Here is a 23,246-nt window from a genome sequence, read left to right as displayed (position 1 = left end):
TTCTATGTATTGATTCCAATTACAACAAATATGACGTTCTGCAGTTCCATTAACCAATCCCACAGTGGTAGAAATCAATATTTAATGAGTATGAAAGTGACGGAGGTTTGGACTTCGCCATTAAGTTAAACAAATACAATAATCAATATCCCTAATCTAGAAGGGGAGACGAAGGGTTGTTAAATTTTGTGTGGTGTCACCACTTAGTGTCAGGATTGCTGTTAAATGTCATTAAAATGTACGTAGGAACATGGCTGGCTCCATATCCTTGTTCCAGTTATATGAATTACCTAAAACTATATAAAGCAGAGCTTTTCAACAGATGTACAAATCTCTTTTAAAGTGATTTTAAAGTGTCTAGATAATGACATTTGTCTGGCACTGTGGAAGCAATTCAGAAACTTTTTTGACGACAATTCCTCCAATAAATTCAAAAGTTATAGACGAAACAGCAGAAGTGCTAATATTTAGCAACTGTGCCCACATGCTACTGTATCTGTTGACATTGGGCCATGTTTCACTGCGGATCGAACAGATTACGCACGCAGTCTGGCTGCGATGATATGCTAATCCATTGTGATCGCTATGCCATCGCAGCACCACATAGCGACGCCCACCTTACCTTACACACATCCGTAATGTTTAGCAAGACTGCGAAACCATCGGTAACCTCGAGTACAATCGCAGCCTCACGCACTTCTGACCTTACTCAGGAACTGCTAACATTATCGCACGCACTGAGAACTCGAGCTGCGTATGGCATCGCAGTGCCTAATGTATGCACGCCCCTAAATCAGTGTTCAAACTCACTGGCACGCCTGCGTTTCGCCGACAAACCCCCCATCAACACCCACAAATGGCACTTCCTATCAATCACTTTGCGATGGGTCTGCGTAGTGTCTGCGATCACAGTCCCGATCGCAGTGGCTAGTTCGCGCACCACACTGCGATACATACGCATGCGAAGAACGCAACAATCAGCCGATTGCATGCGTAATCGCAGTTACAATCCGTAATGAATCAGGCCTATTGTTGGATCCTTTGTTAAAGGAAAAAAAAAAAGTCTCAGGATCATTGTATGATTGAGCGAGTGCACAGACTTGCAGTCTTCTAAGTAACGAACACTTAGAACAGTACATGACTGTACATGATGTACTCTGCTATTAGATCTTTTTCACCCAACTCATCAGCTGCTCAGTCATGTACCGCAGGTTGTGTGATGTGCTGCTGTTAATAATTTAAATTATATTAGGACCTGTTTATTTATGAAGGGTTATTGCAGCAAAATAAATATTTATTTATTTTTATTGGGGCAATAAAAAAAGGTTAGCGTTATTTTATTGCAATGGCAGCCGAGCAATGCTCAGTTCCAGTTTCACTGTTAAAACAATCAATTAAACAAATATCTATACATGAGGGTGGTTGATTAAGAACGGTGACTAGACCTCTCACATGTGTAATGTTTTCTTTTTCATTGTAATGTCCCCCCAGGGCAGAGCACTGCTTCCCCTCACGGCCACTGCGCCTCATATCAGTCATACTGTCCTAACATCAGGTGTAAGATGGCAGGGCTTGTGGAAACATGGTCAAATATTAAAGTGCGTAGTGTGATCAGATTTCTGTGTCTAAAGGGTACATCGGCACCTGAAATTCATCACCAATTTGTCGAGGTGTACGGTAATAACGTCATGTCACGGGAACAGGTTTGGGTGTGGTGCAATGCCTTTGATAACAGCAGGACAGACGTTCAAGATGAACAGTGATCTGGCCGGCCAAGCAAGTCCTCCACAGATGACAATTTGTGCCGCATTGAAGGTCTGATTCAGGAGGACATGCGCATTTGAGTTAGTGATATTGCTGATTGGAGCATGTGGAAAAAATAATCTCTTCCAAGGCACGGAGGTATTGGTTTCAGGTTTCACTGCTTTTGATTCACAGTCATTTTTTCTGGGACTAGTTTCCAGTTACAAATTGAGAACTGTGTTCTTATTTTACTGCAAGAAACGGATGCACATCTGGTTTTAAACTGTGATTCATTTAAGTTCAGTTGTACATCATAATTGTGATACCCCTGAGGAAGTCCTTTTTAGGACGAAACGCGCTGGGTACTACAACATTACATTTGTCAAGTGGTCGATATTCACCATTATGAACCTCTAGTGTATGGTTTAACAGTTGATGTGACAACCCACTTGACTACTTATTGTTTCGTAAAAAAAATCTATGTAAGAAATACCTAACAGTTGTCTTGTGAGTGAATAATTTTATTCTGAATAAATATTTTTAAATACTAATGGTGGCCTTATGGCCTAATTTGTCTGGGTGATATTGTTGCGAGGGTCTATTTTCAGTAAAATCTGACAGAGAAAGAAATCCGGAATCTGGAGAAAGTCCACTCCTTGCTTTGGGTGAAATCAACTCTTAGGGCCTGATTCAGACCCGCTAGCAAGCGCACAGCGCTCGCAAGCAGGTCGATGGTCCCCCACTGCGCATGCGCCACCTCCGGCGTGCAAATGCGCGAGACCCGTCCAGCAACGGCAGCTCCGTTGCTATGGGTCTCGCTACAAGCAGTGGCGGCTGTCGATGGTGAGTGACAGCTCGCCCCATTTTGTAGGCGGGGAGGGGGGGTGGCTGCACAAACGCAGGCATTCCCTTAGCAACGCCTGGCGTTTGTGGGCGGCCCTACTGACTAGTGATGTCAGTAGTGGACTTCCTGCTCAATTAGAGCAGGAAGTCCACTCGGGCTTGCGGGAGCTGAGACCCTACCACAGGGTCTTGTCGCAAGCCTGATGGTCTACAGCTTTGCAAGCGGGCTGGAGAAGAAAAAAAAACACGCCCTGATTCAGAGCGACCGCTCGCCAGCAGCAAGCGGGGTCTGAATCAGGCCCTTAGGCCTGATTCAGAGCCGCTCGTAAGCGGCCGCTCGTTCGTTCCGAGCGATGTTCGCACATCTGCACATGCATATGGGTTGTAATGTGCATGCGCCAACCAGTCAGTGCGGTCGGAAATCGTGCGCTCGCAAAATAGCGAATGCCTAGTAATTTGAGTGACAGGATGAGGCGTTTGTCGGTGGTAACAGGGGAAGGTGCTTGAAAACGGGGGGTGGAGATCCGAACGCAGGCGTGCCAAACAGTCAAAACGGGCGTTTTAAGGGTGTGCATAATTAACAAAGCAGCGTCATCGACCACGTCACTTGGTTGTTTCTTAGCCTGAACTGTTCGCATGATTGCGGTAGGATAAACCTACCACAAGCTCTGCGAGCAGTTCAGACGCCTTTCGATGTACTCGATTAATCAAATGAATAGCGGAGATGACGTATGATGCGAACGGCCAGGGGGCGTCTTTACAAAATAGCGAGCGCATGTTTCATTCGCTCGTTCAGACATAGAGGCGTCAACAGACCGCAAAGAGCGAGCGCTTAATTTAAATATCCGGCCCCTTTTTCAGAACGACCGTCCGCAAATAGCGTCCGGCTCTGAATCAGGCCCACTGTCCTCAAGTTTCTGTGAAGATCCACAAAAATTATTGTCTGATTCTACCTCAATAAAGGACTCTGATGTACTTCGTACACCATTCAGGACTGATCCATTTTAGAAATGTAATCTTATTGGTTACATTGTTTTATGTACACTAGAGGTTTATTAGATAAGGTGTATCCCTCTTTATAATCAGTTCAGTTCACTCTCTCTATTTTTCTATCTGTTAAGGCTTTTCTAACAGGGAGCATATAGAGAGGTGCAGCTGGAGGGTAAGGTATTCTTATAGGAATTTCTTACCTCCTATACAGAGATCTGAATATTAAAAATTAATTAACGCAAGTGAAGGGCAATTTGTATATTAAATATATATATATATTTATATATGTACGAATTAAAATTTACGCAATCAGAGGTCTTGTTAATTTATTTGCTGAACCATTCATATATATATATATATATATATATATATATAATCCAGAGGCCGCACTCACATCAAAATTAGTAATATCCTGGGGTGTCACCCATGACGTTCATACGGAAAGTTCAGAAATATAGAAAAATAAGGGGCACTCACCAGATTTAAGCACATAAGAAATATCACATTTTAATCCTCACATATTCCATGAAGAAACAGGTAATCTCAGTCTCCATCCTCAGGAGATACAGCAATACACTGTGTACATCAGTAATCAACCCATCCTTATATATCGGATCCCTAAGGATTGCTTGATTACTGATGTACACGGTGTATTGCTGTATCTCCTGAGGATGGTCTGACCGCCACAATCCCGCGTTTGCCTTTTTGACCGCATCCCATATTTAATTGCATTATTGTGGCGGCAAAAGTAGGTACAATTGTCATACTTGATAAAAAGGATTCCCCATGGGTGAAATCTTTCCTAGTAAATGGCGACTCTACTGCACTTTACTCTGGCCAGGTTATTACAGGTGATGTCATTGCCAATAGTAACTCTTCATAAGTATAGCCCAAAGACAAAATACCTAGCACTGGCCAAAACTGCTGTTTTCAATGATAATAGGGCTTTTCATAAATGTGATCCTAGACTTGGTGGTTCCCAGACTAAATGAGATTATTTATGCTCCATGTGAGAGGCAATACCAGAGCTGGTGGCAGCCAATCATAATATATGTTTACAAACAAAACCTCAACCCTGTCCCAGGGCCGTCTCTTCCATTGGGCTTTTAGGGCAGTTGCCCAAAGGCCCAAAGCTTCAAGGGGCCCTCCAGCCGCTGCCTGTTAGTAAATGTTTTTTTTCTTCTAAGCACTAGTCTGTCACCTTTTCTCCCCCAGTCACCCCGTGACGAGCACCCCTACTACTGGGGGCAATACAAGGGGGGAACTACTACTGGGGGCTATACAAGGGGGAACTACTGCTTGGGGCAATACAAGGGGGGACTACTACTGGGGGCACTACAAGGGGGGAACTACTACTGGGGGCAATACAAGGGGGGGCTACTACTGGGGGCACTACAAGGGGGGGACTACTACTGGGGGCACTACAAGGGGGGGACAACTACTAGGGGCAGTACAAGGGGAGGACAACTACTAGGGGCAGTACAAGGGGGGGACAACTACTAGGGGCAATACAAGGGGGGGACAACTACTAGGGGCACTACAAGGAGAGGGGACTACTACTAGGGGCACTGCATAGGGGAGGACTACCACTGGGGGCACTGCATCGGGGGACCACTACTGGGGGCTCTATATAAAGGGCAATACTGGGGGTACTGTATAGGGGGGACTGCAACTGGGCCCACTATTTAAAGGGCACTGCATAAGGAGTACCACTATTGAGGACACTGCATGGGGGGTCTACTGCTGGGGGCACTATATAGTGTATGGGGCATTGCATAGGGGGTACCACTACTGGGGAAACTGCATTGGGGGGACTACTACTGTGGGCCCTATATAAGGGGCTTACTACTGGGGGCACAATGGGTGGGTAGGGGCCCCAGTGCATTGCTTTGCCCAGGGCCCACACTGCTGTTAAGACAGCCCTGCCCTGTCCTCCACCAAATAACTCAGCCTAAAGCTGGGTACACACTGATAGATATATATCACCCGTTGGTTTGAATGGGCAACATATCTATAGTGCATCGCCGGGTGTGTACAGAGAATGTCGTTCACAGACATATCCGATCTGCTGTGCAGTACAGCAGATGTCCGATGTATCTGAAAGATGTATAACGCCGGTCATGTGCTGGTGTGTACGGGCGACTTGCCTATCGTCCGTATACATGGTGCAGGGACCCGGGGGTGATTGACAACTCAACTGGGCAGGCGATTTAAATGCCCGCCCATTTCAGCTGTCATGCCCAGCACATCGGGCAGAGGAATTGGTGTGTGTATACACTTACCAATTGTCAGGTAGGTCGGCGGGTCGACCTAGTGTCTATCCAGCTGAAGAATGGTGTATAAGCACAATTTACTTAATTTCATTATTTTGCAGAATCTTGGCCTACAGGTGCAGTGAAGGAATCAGTATGATTTACCGCCGGCCTTAATCCCGACAGCCGCACCACGACAGAGGAGGAAATCCCGATCATCCTTAAGGTAAGTGTAACTAACCTAATTCTACCCCCTAACCCTCCCTTAGGGGTGCCTAGCCCTAACCTCCCCACCCAAGTGCCTAAACCTAACCCCCCCTTCCCCGCAGCCTAACCCTAAGTCTCCCGGGGGGTGTATAACCCTAACCTCCCCCCGGAGGTGCCTAAACCTTACCCCCCCTTCCCCGCAGCCTAACCCTAAGTCTCCCGGGGGGTGTATAACCCTAACCTCCCCCTGGAGGTGCCTAACCCTAACCCCCCCTTCCCCTAACCTAACGCTAACCTCCCGGTGGGGGTGCCTGACCCTTAGTCCCCCCCAGGAGCCACTAACCTAACCCTCCCCTCCCCGTGGCTGTCCACACATGGTGCCCGGCTTACCTTCAATCGGTAAGCTGGGTGTCGGGCTCCCGGCGTAGGTCTAAAGACAGGCGTCGGTATTTCGACGCCTGGTATTTGCCGGGATTAGACAGTCGGGAAGCTGGTGGTCGGTGTTGCGACCGCCAGCTTCCCGACTTCTTCCCACAGCGAAAACCGTTCTGGTACACAAGGGCGCCGTGATTCAAGAAAGTTTGGGAACCACTGTCCTAGACTATTGGGTTAGCTCCCAGCTCAATAAATGGTTTTATGATGCTTACGTCATGCTATAATTCACCACTTCCTGGCTATCATAAATATCATAGGGGTCAGTGAAAGTCAGGATAATGTGCTCACTCACAAACACTATGTGAACTGAACTTAAAGAGCCGTGAAATTGCATCAACCAGATCGTCATTGTTCCTCTCTTGCAGAGCTTTATGTATGATCTCTGGGTGAATGTGAACTTCTGACCCTTTCATAAGCGTATCGTTTACTTTGCACCATGGTGTAACTAGCATAAATAGGCAGCAGAGACAAGAGTGTCGGCAGAGAGGAGGCGCAAACACTGTGCAAGAAGCAGCGTAATGACAAGTCTCCGGAATTTCCCAGTTACACCTATCTGTTACACCTATCTGTTACACCTATCTGTTACACCTCTGTTTGTAGAACATCTCCAAATTTAGTGTTTTCAGTTCTGTTTGCAACTAAGGAGGAATCCCCTGACTGGAGGTGGGCATCAAGGAAAAGACACGTTTTTGAAAGGGCTTCCAGGTTTTCTGTGCATGTGTCATGAGGCAAAGCAGAGAGGCTTCTGGGACTGGCTGGCAAAGCTGTAAGATCAGATTTAGGGCCCTAATTATCAATCTTTTTTTTATAAGTTTTCACACCTTTTTCACATTATTTGACTTTCACTTAAATGTATTAATGGGTTTTCGGAGCAGTTTTCTTAAAAACTACTCCAAGCCCTTTATTTTGCATATTTGTAGTAAGCAGATCTAATTTCCCATACTCGTAATGGGAAATGCATTCTGCTTCAAATTTACCAAAGTTGATTTGTATAAAAATACGCCACCTGGAGATGGCGTTCAGCAGGGCCCCTTCCCACTCCCCCATTACCCCTACTCTAGCTTAGCCCTTTCTGCCTTCTGGGAAAGCAGGGTACCAGTAGGTGCTGTGATCAGCCTGCCTGAAAGTCACAGTCATTTATGCAAATTCTGCAAATAAATCAGCATCTGCCCCACAGTGTGAACATGTCACTAAGGGTACCCAAGTCCCTGCGGCAGTGGATATAAAGTCACCGGAGCAATTCAACATTGCACCGGTACGGGGATTGGTGATCCGAAGTTCAGCTATCCCCACGATCTCTATCACCGATACTATTGTAGCAGTGAAACGTTACACTGCCGAGTCTGATTCAGCATTGCTACTTCACGCATGCGCACAAAAACCCAGACGACTGGCGGAGTGAGCTAAACGGTGGCGGAGGGATCTGAGTCGATCTCTCTCTGTAACACGGGACTCCTTCCCATAGGAAGGAGCAGGGAATAGAGAACAGACGCCATCTGAAGATGGCGTCTGTTCTCGCAATCAATTTCTGAAATCTATGTATTTCCGAAGTTTGATGACTGAGGTCCCCATACTAGTGTATGGGGACTGCGATCCACTTCGGAGATGACAGATAAGAAGTAGATTTCAGTGAAATCTCATGTTACCTGTTCAATGAATAGGGGCAGCACCAAAGTTTTACAAAAGTAGGTGAAATATTTATATTTTCACCTACTTTTAAGGATGATGAATAGGTCCTTAGTGTGGTGCCGGAATTGTTGGGTCTGATTTTGAACCTGCATTCTGACTTATCTGTATAACTGTAAGCACAGATGTAAAACTGATTTGAATATCTACTAAAGCTATATGAATGATGTATATAGTCTGTAGAACAGATACTGCATACCTCCCAATTGCCATCTGAGCGCAGCAAGGATCAAAATGATTTACAAGCTATGCCATTAACTGTCGATAAGTGAGTAGCAATCAGCTCATCAGCGCAATTAGCTCATTAACATTCCATTATCTCAACACAATAGTTTCATTGTAACGCAAATGCTGGGTAATGGTCAATAGGAGTAGGGTTGGCACAATTGTCACAAAGATGTAAGATGACGGTCCTGTTGTCCCTCTCGGTTCACAGATGTGGACAATAGAGCTTGTAGGCTAAAATCTTCAGTGCAATTGTTATGGCCCTCCCTTAGTTTTGGTAGCTATGGTTATGTTTACTCTGCAGGTTAGTGAATGTATAACAATTTAAACATAATTTATATATATATATATATATATACTCATGCACGCACACAGGTAGTACTCAGAAATAGTCACTGTAATTCAAGAAAAATAAATTGTTCATGTGATTTGTTTCCTAACAAGGTTCTGTAAAGGTTTTGACATGAGGAATCTATTACATAATTGGACAGATGTTGTAATCTGCAGGATAAGATGGGTGAACGTCAAACATGTCAGGAACTGCATGTTACAAACTGTTTGTGCTACAAATCCCTGCCACGTCCTCCTGTTCTTAGGGACTCTAAGCAAAACTGTAATGTTAAGTTTTTGGGGTTTTTTTGCACTTCTACATATAATGTTTTTCAACATCCAATAATTTTTTTGTGTCGCTGGACTGCTATTTTGACTGTTGTCTGTGTAAATAGCATTGCAGATGAGTCAGAGGCATATTGATTAGTTATCGTGTACCAGACCCTGTAAATATATTTCCTTATCACCGCTATTCGCGACAATTAGAAATGAATGATCGCTGAGATGTATTAAAAACCACCTGAGAGGAGCCCGTCCCTGCAGAGTGTAGGATAGGAAATAGTCGCTAATGTAATTACATCCATACTTCTTCGGGATCCTGGGGTGCTAATGGGCAAGCACGGTATGCTGAGCATGGGTAGTCATTGCTGGGGAGGGATCCTACTGATCCCTATCCCAGTAAATGATGTGGTAAGTAGCCTATAGTCTACAGCAGCTAACGCTTCATATTCCGGAGCTTGGTCATTTCCGCAACAAAGCAGCCCACATCGAAAACGATGGGAGCTGCTTCTGTGTTCGAAAATGGCAGACAGCAGCAGATATCTCCACTATCTGCTACAGTCCCCCATACATACATTCTGGGAAGACCTGATATTTGCAAATATTAATTGATAAATAGGCTCAAAACCATTTGGATCTGGTATTGTGTTTATCACAATGTGGTATTAATAAGCCACAGTCCTCTTACTTAACTTGGTGGTGCGTGTACATCGTGGGGCTCATCCAAATGTGGTTCTTCTTATGTAAGTAATGAAAAGATGTATGTTAAAAAAAGTGTGTTTGTCATGTGTCCAGTAGGGAGCATTTCACGTCCAGCCCAAAAATCAGTATGACCAAGCGTAAGTCAGGTATACAAGTGTATAATATCATACCCCTTCTACACCAACCTAAAAATCCCAGGTTGATGAACATGGATCCAACTCGGATACTTTGCAGGGTTGGCACGGTTTGTTCCCGTGCCACCCTGCAGTCTAAACGGCGTGATCCGGATCACTATGACCCGGATCGTGCCGCATGCCGCCCAGGCTTTAGTGACGCTTGGAGATTACATTATCTCCGGTGTGAACGGTGCTGACTCAGGAATATTCTGGGTCGGCGCTGCAGCCTGAATGGGGAAAGTTCCGGGTCTGGTCTGGATTGGAACCCTGTTCCAATCCCCTGTGTCAGACCGGGAACTTTGGTTTTAAAGAGGTATAAGTGTGGACTCTAGGGGGCTAGCAGGCTGTCAGCTGGTTGATTGCCAATTTGCTACTATGCATGCACAAGCAGTCCTGGAAACCCTTACCGCGCATGCGCGAACCCAAGTGTCCGATGGCAGCGCTTATACCTGAGAAGGGGTTTACGATCTCTGGACTTTTCAGAGTGAAGACTGGGAGGTGACCTAAAGTGATCGCAAAAAAGGGTGGCGTGTTAGGGGAGTGTCACAGGCGTGTCTGGGAACGCTGCTGAGATCCCAATCGCAAATTCACAGTAGACCTTAGGCTACCGCAAAAGTCGATGGTGCGACTAATTTGCATCAATGTTTACAGACTCCATCTTTATGCTAATGCCGCAGCCGATGCGATTTGTACAGGGACACCCACTGGCTTCTGTGCTAATCTGCACATTATTTAATATGCACCATATTGTCTCTGACCACTAGGTGTTAGAACAATTGCTAATTGGCCACGGCTTAGTAATGTCCGAACCATAACTCTCTTGAATGATACTACTTGTCTTCATTATAAAACAAAAACGCCATAAGCCAGGCCCGGCCAAAAGGTTGATCGTGATCTACCGGTAGCTTGCGGAGCTCCCGCAGGTAGATCGCGACCAACTTAATCACAGCAACTGGGAACGCTGGCCTCTGAAGCAATCAGATGCTAAAGAATCCTCTGATCGCTTCAGAAGTCAGCGTTCCCAGTGATGCAGTGCCCGGGTGATGTCATGATGTCACCCACGATGTGAAGAGCCTGCGCGCCTGCTGAATCTAGTTAGATCCAGCAGTCAGCGGCAGCGGGAGCCCTGACGGGGTGGAGCAGTGCCAGCGTGAAGACAGGTAAGTACTGCACATGGGTGTGGGCGGGCTGTTCTGCACTGGGAGGGGGAGCTAGTACTGGAGGCACAACTACTGGGGGCATTGCATAATGGACACAACTACAGGGGACATTGCATAATGGGCACAACTACAGGGGGCATTGCATAATGGGCACAACTACAGGGGGCATTGCATAAGGGGCACAACTACTGGGAGCATTGCATAATGGGCACAACTACAGGGGGCATTGCATAAGGGGCACAACTACAGGGGGCATTGCATAATGGGCACAACTACAGGGGGCATTGCATAAGGGGCACAACTACTGGGAGCATTGCATAATGGGCACAACTACTGGGGCATTGTATGAGGGGCACAACTACTGGGGGCATTGCATAATGGACACAACTACAGGGGGCATTGCATAATGGGCACAACTACAGGGGGCATTGCATAATGGACACAACTACAGGGGGCATTGCATAATGGGCACAACTACAGGGGGCATTGCATAATGGGCACAACTACTGGGGCATTGTATGAGGGGCACAACTACAGTGGGCATTGTATAAGGGGCTCTACTACAGTGGGCATTGCATAAGGGGCTCTACTACAGTGGCCATTGCATAAGGGGCACTACTGTGTGTTGTAAGTAACGTGAATAAGGGACATGTGTGATTTTGTCAGGACAGACTCCCATGCCGCCTGCTGAGGTCATGCCCCTTCTTTGCATACCACTTCCCTTTTTTTCGGGCTCGGTAGATCACAAAAAGGTTTTTAGCTTTAAAAGTACATCACTGAGTACAAAAGTCTGGCCACCCCTGCCATAAGCTATTATGCATTGACATATGGTTCCCCTGCTTCTCACCAGACAGCTTTTCTCTTCTAACAAAATATATGCCGAGTAATGAAAGATTTTTTTTTTCCCTGGCCGAAGGGGTCATAGTACTTGTTGTGTATCTGTGATCTGTTTCCGGCATTTGACATGTACGTGCCTGTATACAACAAGCAGCTGAGAGCTATTCGTCATCCCCGTCCAGTCTTCCGCTAATGCTGGCTGAACATTTCACTCAATTACACTTTCACCTCATTGATCGCTTGCCTTTTAAGAATATATTAGGAAGAAAGATTACTGAAGCATCAACAGATTTAGAAAATAATATAATCAGCGAGCGAGGAATGACGGGGATCTATATAATTATTATACAATTGGGCAGACCTTATGTGCAGTATATGGGCTAGGCGGGAGAGGTAGCAGCTCTGGGTGCAGCAAGGCTTAGGGGTTTATTTACTAAGCAGTGTTAGTAGACAGAGTGAAAAGTGATAAGAAAGTGATAAGGTACCAGCCAATCAGCTCCCAACTGTCATTTTTCAAACACAGCCTGTGAGAGGACAGTTAGGAGCTGATTGGCTGGTACCTTATCACTTTTCACTCTGTCTCCTAACACTGCTTAGTAAATAGACCACTTAATGCCCAGTGCTCAGCACAGTCAGTGATTTTCCTGCATCCGCATATTGGCAGAACTGTATCTTCATGTGCAGCCTGTATCTGACCACCATCAGCAAGTAAGGTCCCATGGCTTATCACATTAACACAAGCCTATCAGAATGTACACAACATTACTATATCATTTAATATGCCCGCTTCTTCTCCTCCATGTCAATGGCCTCCACTCTGTGTGTGGGAGCTGTGGGGACGACGGCGACGACATAACAGTATGTGTTTAAGGGCACCTGCCCAGGCCAGTTAGATCCACCTTCAATGGAACAAGAATAAAATTGAAAAATGGATGGCACATTGTTCATGATTAATTTATATCGCTTAATGTTTAAGGAGTCCATCATCCCTTAATGGCCCGTTACCTAAAATATGTGGAAACTAGCATTTCCGCATGTGTAACGGGCCTTTCATCATTAGGGCTCCGGCAGGACCACCTGATATTCATCAAACTCCCAGAACTTAATCTTCAGATGGCGCCAGTGGAGGTTCCAGTGGTGGGCCTGCAGCACTATCCAAAATTCAAATAAGGGAGTCACACCAACTGCCCTTCCAAACACTGCCAAACATCACTGGCTGGGACTCACTGGCAGTTGGTGTGGCTCCCCTATTTGAATTTTGGACTGAGCTGTAGCCCTGCCTCTGGAGCCGCCACTGGATGGCGCTTGTTTTTGGAGCCTTATGGGAAGGAGTTCCGGGGGTGCGAATAGGGATCAGTGCGGATCCCTCCGCCGCCTCCTCACAGCCTCCCCAGTGGTTTGTGCATGTGAGACAGGTGACAGGTAAGTAACACCGCTACGTCTGTAGCAGTGTTACTAATCGCAAGAACATCTGCTTTTTCGAAGCAGCTGTCCTCGCATCGGAGCAATTCTAAATTGCTCCAATGATAAGTATCCTCCTTGGTGAGGTGGATAAAAGTATCCCCCGCGACCCCTGATGATGACTAGACCCCTAAATCTTATTGGAAGTTCTGGGCAGACGCCCTTCATGTTATGCCTCAGATCCTTGGCGCTGCTATACAAGTGGGCCTGCGAGGTTTGTTTGTTGGGTATAATGGACCACTTACCATTATCAGAACAGAATGGCATTACATTTCTCTGTGCACATAACACAATTGCCCTGGCTGGGATATCGTCCGCTTATCAAACTTTCACAATGGAATCATTTGGTCAATGGAGGATATTAGTCATAACAGAAATACAGAATCTACATAGAAGGTAAAATTCTCAAACTGGAGCTGGATTATGTTTGTGAGAATCTGCTCTAGGCGAGTCTCGAGGGAGCTGTGATAAAGTATAATGAACACAATGAAATTACATTGTTCTATGCACATAATACAATTGTTTATTAACATGTGAATTTGAGGGAAGAATAATAGTTGTATTGCTGCTGGATAGAATGGTGGCAAGCCTGAAGCAGACCCATAGTCAGTCTATGCTTAGCTGGACCTCTCCCTTCCATGGACTCTTTGCTCTGCCCATGATGTCTTACCTCCCTTCCACCTCTCAATCCAGCTCCAGTTTATTGTCTCCCTCTACCTCCTACTCTTGTCTATTTCTCCCTATCTCCCTGCTCGCCTCTTCCTCTCACGCCACTCGCCCTTTGCTGTCTGACCCTCTCTCTACTATACTTCTTTAGGTCACCTTCGACCTCCGTCCTTGTTCATTACTCACCCACCCCATCATCTCCACTTTACCTTCCACCAGGCACTTCTTCTTTCATCCTAACTCATTGATGATCGGTATCTACCTCTGTCAACTTGCCCAGGAACAAATGGATCCGACTCATTTGTTGTTTTATGGTCCACCAACTTTTTTAAATTCTATAATGCTGAAGGATTGGAAACCAGGAACCTCCTAATCATTCGAAAAAAACCTTGTTTACAATAAAATCAGTATATTCGTGCCCATGCTCGCTTTCTTTCAACTCGCACCTGTGTGCCCTTGTTGCCTTCTGCCCACTTGTCCACAAGAGGTTCCGCCACACACTTTGTCCAACACTGTTGTAGAGAAAGGTGGAAGTAGACATACGTGTAGTAGTGGTGAGAGGAGACATGTGTAGGCCTTTATAGCAAGATAGAGAAGAAAGCTGGAGTTAAGTAGGGCGTAAAGAGAACGAGTTCAGGTAGGAAGGGAGGGGGGGAGGGGGTTCACACAGGAAGTAGAGATGTGCTTTGGATCTCAATTCATCTTCTTGTTTTGGTTTTGCAATACCACCCTCAAGTGTTTTGGTTTTGGATTTTTTTTTTTTTTTAAAGATTGATAATTTTTCTTTAAAAAAACAGCTAATATGTCATTTTTGCAATTCAAAATCTGAAATTCACATTTAAAATCTGAAATCCGAACTTCTGGAAGACCAGAACTGCGACTCGGATTTATCCGGATCTCCTCAGGAGATCAGAACTGCGACTCGACCCTGGCATTAGCTATCGGCAGGGCCGTAACTAGGGTAGTACGACTTGTGCCATGGCACAAGGCACCGCAGGGCAGGGGGCACTGTTTGGGGTTGTCAATTTTACTGTTTATTATCATTCTCACTTCCTCTTCTTTTATCCCCAGCATCTCCTGGCCTCCCTTATCTCTTCCCTGGCCCTTCCCCATGAGGCTATGGCCCTTTTTCAGGCGCACTATCTTATGTCCCTAGCTAAAAATTGGGAGGGGGCGCCAATGCTCTCTCTGGCACAGGGCACCAAAAAGTCTAGTTATGGCCCTGGCTACTAGTGCCAAGCTTGGTAAATCTGACTGCTTTACAGTCCCCATAGACACCGATGGGGGAAATGGAGGGAAGCCAGCAGATCTGGAGATACCTGTTGTTGTTCTTCCTTCATACATTCGGGCAGATCATTAATATTTGCGGGTACACCCTGAAAATGGGTAATGAAAATGAGATGTCGGCGGTCGAAATACAGACGCCAGCATCCCCTTACGCATCAGGATACTGGCAACGGAATCCTGACAGCCGGCATCTCGATTGTAAGACACCGGACGTAGGTAAGTATTAGCCACGCGCGGGGGGGTGTTTGTCAGGCAACCCCAGGGGGCACTTAGGGTTGGGTGCCCCCCTGGGAGTTTTAGGGTTAGGCTGCGGGGAGGGGGGTAGGGTTAGGCACCAAGAGGGGGGTTAGGCCCTCCCTGGGATACTTAGAATTAGGGTGCGGGGACGGGAGGTTAGGGTTAGGCACCCCCCAGGGAGGTTAGGGTTAGGCACCACAAAAGGAGGGTTAGAGGGGGTGGAGGGGAGGGATAGTATACTTACCAGCCAGTTGGGATTCTGTCCTAGTCCGGGTTCCAGGGTTGGGATTTGAACTGGCGGTATTTCATACTGATTCCAGTTTTGGGGTATATGCTGCAAATATTATATGATAAATAGGCCTCTAAATAATGTAGCTTGCTGCAAGTTTTTAAAATGTGTTTTTGGGACCAGAAACTAGAGAGGCACCATACAGGCTATAAGAGAAGTGGGATGATACATGGGATGATGTAATGCAGTGGTTCTCAAACTCGGTCCTCAGGACCCCACACAGGTCACGTTTTTCAGGTCACCCATCAGGTGCACAGGTGTATTCATTACTCGCTGACACATTTTAAAAGATTCACAGGTGGAGCTAATTATTTCACTTGTGATTCTGTAAGGAGATATGGAAAACATGCACTGTTTGGGGTCCTGAACACAGAGTTTGAGGACCTGTGATGTAATGTATTCCCATAAAAATTGCACATTTTTGCTCAGCATATGTATTTGCAGGTTATTATGTAATGAACTTTGCAGAAAATGTGAAACTTGATAAATTATTGTGTGCACATGTAATAACCACACAGTACATTTCTGTATACACATTGTGAGCATTGTGAAACGTTAAAGCTTTGTGCATTTTGCAAAACTCTTACTGCTAAATATGTTTGGTTCTGCCTAATGAAATTGCAATGTTCCTGTACTGCGAACTGTACAAAGTAATTTAGAAAAACAGATCTTAGACATAATTTAAAAACAAATTAATTATAATAACGTGCGCAATTCCTAAGAAACTCAATATGATAATTTAATATGTGGTATCTGGTAATTGTATTATATCTTGCAGATGTTATTACATTTCATGGAACCTGTTATTTGGGCAACTTGTCTAAACGTTGTGGTGATGTCATTTGTCCTCCCTGCGTCCATTAGCGGACGGAAGATGTCTACATCAGTAATTTGATATCATATAACATCCATAATCTTTTGTATTGTGGACTGACTGATACCTATCTGCGTTACATCACATGCACACTTTCTTGCACTTGTATCTTGTCCAGCTTTCTCTAGTAGCAGACAGTCGATGACTATAGAATTACAGAATGAATTATATCCTGACACATACGGGAATGAAATAAAATCTGGTAAGCAATTCATAAGAATCCTGATTTGTTGTTTGGGAGCAGAGAATTGGCAGGTATTGAGGAGTGTGGTTGTAAAGGAGAGAATTAAAAAGACTATATGCATTCTGATGAAGGGAAATTACCAAAGAGCAGAAAATTAATAATAGAAATTACCTAAAATAACAATAAAAATAATATAGTAATAATCATCATAATAATAATACTTGACACCACATAGCCACCACAGAATAGTACTAAATTCAGACCTACAGTATATTTCATTGACATAAGTTTGGTCGTATGTCAAGTTGTATATGGCTGCTTCTAGTCAATATGGCAACCATCTGCAATAACTTCCGGGTTTTATTTGGAACGCATGTATCCGCTGACAGGTAGTGCTAGCTATTAGGGGCTTGGGGGGTACATTTACTAAGATGGGAGTTCTATTTAAGAAGTGATGTTGCCCATAGCAACCAATCAGATTCTACTTCTCATTTATCTAGCACCTTCTAGAAGATAATACCTGGAATCTGACTGGTTGCTATGGGCAACATCACTTCTTAATAGGACTCCCATCTTAGTAAATTTACCCCTTGGAACGCATAGCAGTGCTGTGACTACTTCTGTTCTGACCGGCATTTAAGCCGCGGATGGGAAGTCACCCTTCATACACCGGCGGCTGTGCGCGCTGTTCACCTGGCCCATTGTGACTGGCTTGCACCGTTTATGGATTGATGATACTGGATCAGAACCTCTATATACCCCTGCCTATACCTTCTAATATCCTACCTATAAACCTCTAAGGATGACGCTAATTTGCGTGCGCAGTCATACAGTAAATAAAGACTTAAGACCTGGAATCTGTGGTTCCAAAGCACAAGTATTAAGGTAAAAGTACAGTCAGTTACACGCTATTGATCCAGACACAATTTGGCGCAAAGGAATTATACAGACCCAAGTACAGTATACATACGCAGCGCTTCCGGTACCAGATGTTAGGCATCAGCAAGAAACCCCTCAGTCAGCATTCAGCAAGAAGACTAAGAACCCAGTGTTGGAGCACACCTATTTATACCCCCCCAGAATAGACAGGACAATAGAGAAGTTTCTTGCTTATGCCATTGGTTCCCAGGGGGGAAGCATCTGTTACAGAGCGTTTAACAGGCTGGTTCAAATAGACTCATCCCAGCCTCTAACAACTGGGGGTCTCTGCCCTCCCGCCCCCATGCAACATCCTAACAGTTGTTCATAGTATACATTTTGTTGCTTGAAGTCTCTGCGGTCCATAAGTTGAGAATGCATGATGCGATCTCCACACCGATAATACCAGAATTCTGTTGAAAGAGTACGCATCAATACGAAACCAAAACTGCTTTCTTAGAATGTATAAAACCTTAGTTATCAAATATCTTTATTTCACAGCATTTATACTAACTGAACCAACTTAAATATTATACCTTTAAAGCTTATTAAACCTTTTATGTAGAAATGTAATGTGTGAGTATGCGGGGTTTGATATAAAGACGCTAGTTAACTTGGGGCAGATGCGTGCGCATGAAGCTAATAAAACAATGTTTTCATACAAGGTCTTATGCATTCGCTAATATGCGATTAGTTACCAGCGCAATTGTACGTATAAATGTGTGTATGAGAAATGGTGCACTTAAATCTCACTTACTAAGTGAACACCTAGCAGTGTGAAATGCTGAGCCTTATAGTTCCACATGCCCCCTCTCTCAGCAGCCCCCACCTTTCCCAGGCTCTAAAGAAAAGCCTTTTATTCTCCCAGACTCTTGTGTGAATGCAAATTAGCCCAGCTACAAGACCCAGACCTACGATAACACTCTTGGCTTTCATTATTTCATTGCAGGAAGCCTGCTAATGTAAGGTGTGTATTCTAGCCAGGCCACCTGGAGTGAGAGCAGACGTTATCCAGGAAACTTATCTACACAGGCTAGTTATCACGTGGCCATTTGCTCTGTTCTAGCTAAATGCAATATATCCTTTAGGGGAATTATATTAATATGCACTTTATCCAGAACACCCAAACTACGTAAAGTCATGAAATGGCCTTAACTTATGGCGATGGTCACGGATGCAATCGCATGATGCCAATAGTATTATCGCCACATGTACTAAAGTGTGAGTTTATCTAAAAATGGCATCTTGCGGCCAGTCGCAAGATGGTGTCGCTGCAATTCAAATTTAAACTGATCTTGTCTCAGCCAATAATCCATTTTCGACAGTAAGCTGTATTGTGAGGCAAGGTAAGCCCAGTAGTCCTTCTAACGCTACTGGCACTGTCTGTATGGCGATTCTCCCTCGGGGCATTTGTTTATGATTTCACTGATGGTAGGATGCTAATTGGTAAGCCTCATTTGTCATATACTGAGTTACTGAGTGTAATATTGCAGGATAGTTTTATATATATATATATATATATATATATATATTAGGGGTGTGCACTGGCCACTTTTTGTGTTTTGGTTTTGGATCTGGATCTTTCTTCGTGTTTTGGATCTGGATTGGTTTTGCCAAAACCACCCTTCGGTGTTTTGGGTTCTGGGTTTTGTGTTTTGGATCTGTATTTTTTTTAAAAAAAGCATAAAAACAGCTAAAATCACAGAATGTGTTGATTTTTCTGCTCCTATGCTATTATTAACCTCAATAACCTTAATTTCCACTCATTTCGAGTCTATTCTGAACACCTCACACCTCACAACAGTGTTTTTATGTCCAAAAGGTTGCACCGAGGTAGATGGATGACTATGCTAAGCGACACGAGTGGGCGGCACAAACACGTGGCCCATCTAGGAGTGACACTGCAGTGGCAGACAGGATGGCAGTTTGAAAAACTAGGCCCCAAACAGTACATAATTCAAAGAAAAAAAAGAGGTGCAAGATGGAATTGTCCTTGGGCCCTCCCACCCACCCTTATATTGTATAAACAGGACATGCACACTTTAACAAACCAATCATTTCAGCGCCAGGGTCTGCCACACGACTGTGGCTGAAATGATTGGTTCGTTTGGGCCCCCACAAAACAAGCTGGCAATTAATCTGTCCCTGCACAAACTGGCTCTACGGAGGCAAGATGTTGTCCTCATCCTCATCCACCGATTCCTCACCCTCTTCAGTGTTGTCTACATCCTCATCCTCACAGAGTATTAACTCGTCCCCGCTGGAATCCACCACCACAGGTCCCTCTGTACGTTCTGGAGGCTGGTCTCCCTGGAAGAGTTGATCATTCATTTTTATGAACATCATCTTCTCCACATTTTGTGGAAGCAACCTCCTACGCCTTTCGCTGACAAGGTTCCTGGCTGCACTAAACACTCTTTCGGAGTGCACACTGGAGGGGGGGCAACTTAGGTAAAATAGAGCCAGATTGTATAGGGGCCTCCAAATTGCCTCTTTTTCCTGCCAGTACAGGTACGGACTGTCTAACATCCCTACTTGGATGCTGTCACCGATGTAATCCTCCACCATTCTGTCAATGGTGACAGTATCATATGCAGTGACAGTAGACATGTCAGAAATTGTTGCCAGGTCATTCAGTACGGACCAGATGTCCAAACTTGGTACTGCCTGCCCTGCATCACCGCCAGCGGGTTGCTTAGGATACCTAAGTTTTTTCCTGGCAGCCCCAGTTGTGGGAGAAAATGAAGAAGGAGCTGTTGACGTGTCACGTTCCGCTTCAGCTGACAGTGTTTTCACCAGCAGGTCTTTGCACCTCTGCAGGCTTGTGTCGGCCGGAAAGAGAGACACCACATAGGCTTTAAACCTAGGATTGAGCATGGTGGCCAAAATGTAGTGGTCTGATTTCAACAGATTGACCACCCTGGAATCCTGGCAAAGCGAAAGAAGGGCTTCATCCACAAGTCCCACATGCCGAGCGGAATCGCTCTGTCTTAGCTCCTCCTTCACTTTCTCCAGCTGCTTCTGCAAAAGCCTGATGAGGGGAATGACCTGACTTAAGCTGGCAGTGTCTGAACTGACTTCACGTGTGGCAAGTTCGAAGGGCTGGAGAACCTTGCACAATACGGAAATCATTCTCCACTGTGCTTGAGTCAGGTGCATACCCCCTCCTTTGCCTATGTCATAGGTGGATGTATAGGCTTGAATGGCCTTTTGCTGCTCCTCCATCCTCTGAAGCATATAGAGGGTTGAGTTCCACCGCGTCACAACCTCTTGCTTCAGGTGATGGCGGGGCAGGTTAAAGAGAGTTTGCTGGCGCTCCAGTCTTCGGCACGCAGTCGCTGAATGGCGAAAGTGGCCAGAAAATTTTTGGCCCACCCAAAGCATCTCCTGCACGTCGCTGTCGCTTTTCAGAAAATTCTGCACCACCAAGTTTATTGTGTGAGCAAAACATGGGATGTGCTGGAATTTGCCCAGATGTAATGCCGCACAATATTGGTGGCGTTGTCAGATATCACAAATCCCCAGGAGAGTCTAAGTGGGCTAAGCCACTGGGCGATGATTTCCCTCAGTTTCTCTAAGAGGTTGTCGGCGGTGTGCCTCTTACTGAAACCGGTGATACACAGCATAGCCTGCCTTGGAACGAGCTGGCGTTTCTGAGATGCTGCTACTGGTGATGCTGCTGCTGTTGCTGCGTAAGGTGATACATCTACCCAGTGGGCTGTCACAGTCATATAGTCCTTAGTCTGCCCTGTTCCACTTGTCCACATGTCCGTGGTTAAGTGGACATGGCATGGCATGACAACGGCATTTTTCAGGACACTGAGGACACTTTTTCTGACATTTCTGTACAGTCTCGGTATCGCCTGCCTAGTGAAGTGGAATCTAGACGGCATTTGGAACCGTGGACACACTACCTCCATCAATTGTCTAAATCCCACTGCACTAATGGCGGATACCGGACGCATGTCTAACACCAACATAGCAGTCAAGGCCTCAGTTATACGTTTTGCTTCAGGATGACTGCTGTCGTACTTAAAGGACTGTTGGAGGGTCAATTGTTTAGTAAAAGTAGTGGTGTTCCTACTTCCTCTCTGGGATGATGAACGACTCCCAGCAGCAGCAGCAGCAGCGGCAGCAGGAGGCGTAGCAATGCAGGATCCTCCGGAGGAATCCGGGATAGGAGAGTCAGTCATGCCAGTGACATGGCCTGCAGGACTACTTCCGATCCTGACTAAGGAGGAAATTGACGAGGAGGGAGTTGACGGTGTGGTTTGCAGGCGCTTGGATACAACAGGACAAAGGGATTTAGGTGTCCCTGGACTGCTTACGGTCTTAGCCAAAGTTTCTGAACTTGACAGTAACTTTTATTTCAAGGTCATTTTCCTGAACTTTGCCATTTGGGATTGTATGTGCCCTCTTCTATGACATTGGGCATCGGCCTTGGCAGACGACGTTGACGGCATGTTATCGTCTATGTCATGACTAGTTGCAGCAGCTTCAGCACAAGGAGGAAGTGGTTCTTGATCTTTCCCTATTTTATTTTTATCGGAGAAAGTTTGGTCCTCCATTTATGTTATACTGATATATACGTGCGGCTAAGGCGCACACAAACACAGAAAATAATTTTTTATTTTTGTTGGAGACTAGTGCACTTTGTGGGTTACACCACCCTTTAAGAAATGAGCCAGCCGGCCCTTTACTTATGGGACACAGGCGCACGCTTGGCGCTGCTCCTTTGTTGATGCACTTGCAGCCACAGTGCACACAATTCACAAACACAGAAAATATTTTTTTATTTTGTTTGGAGTGTACTTTGGGGGTTACAGCACCCTTTAACGGTCAAGCCAGCCGGCCCTTTACTTATGACACAGGCGCACGCTTGGCACTACTTTGTTGATGCACGTGCGGCTATGGCGCACACAATTCACAAACACAGAAAATATTTTTTTATTTGGTTTGGAGTGTACTTTGGGGGTTACAGCACCCTTTAACGGTCAAGCCAGCCGGCCCTTTACTTATGACACAGGCTCACGCTTGGCACTACTTTGTTGATGCACGTGCGGCTACTGCGCACACAATTCACAAACACAGAAAATATTTTTTTATTTTGATTGGAGTGTACTTTGGGGGTTACAGCACCCTTTAACGGTCAAGCCAGCCGGCCCTTTACTTTTGACACAGGCGCACGCTTGGCACTACTTTGTTGATGCACGTGTGGCTACTGCGCACACAATTCACAAACACAAAAAAATATATATTTTTATTTTGTTTGGATTGCCCTTTGGGGGTTACAGCACCCTTTAGCGGTCAATCCAGCCGGCCCTTTATTTATGGGACACAGGCGCACGCTTGGCACTACTTTGTTGATGCACATGCGGCTACTGCGCACACAATTCACAAACACAGAAAATTTTTTTTAATTTTGTTTGGAGTGTACTTTGGGGGTTACAGCACCCTTTAATGGT

Source organism: Taudactylus pleione, unplaced genomic scaffold, assembly GCF_031769625.1.
Source record: "Taudactylus pleione unplaced genomic scaffold, aTauple2 ptg000252l, whole genome shotgun sequence".
NCBI classification, from domain to species: Eukaryota; Metazoa; Chordata; class Amphibia; order Anura; family Myobatrachidae; genus Taudactylus; species Taudactylus pleione.
The sequence above is the reverse complement of the archived record's forward strand: the minus strand, read 5'-3'. Positions refer to the sequence as shown.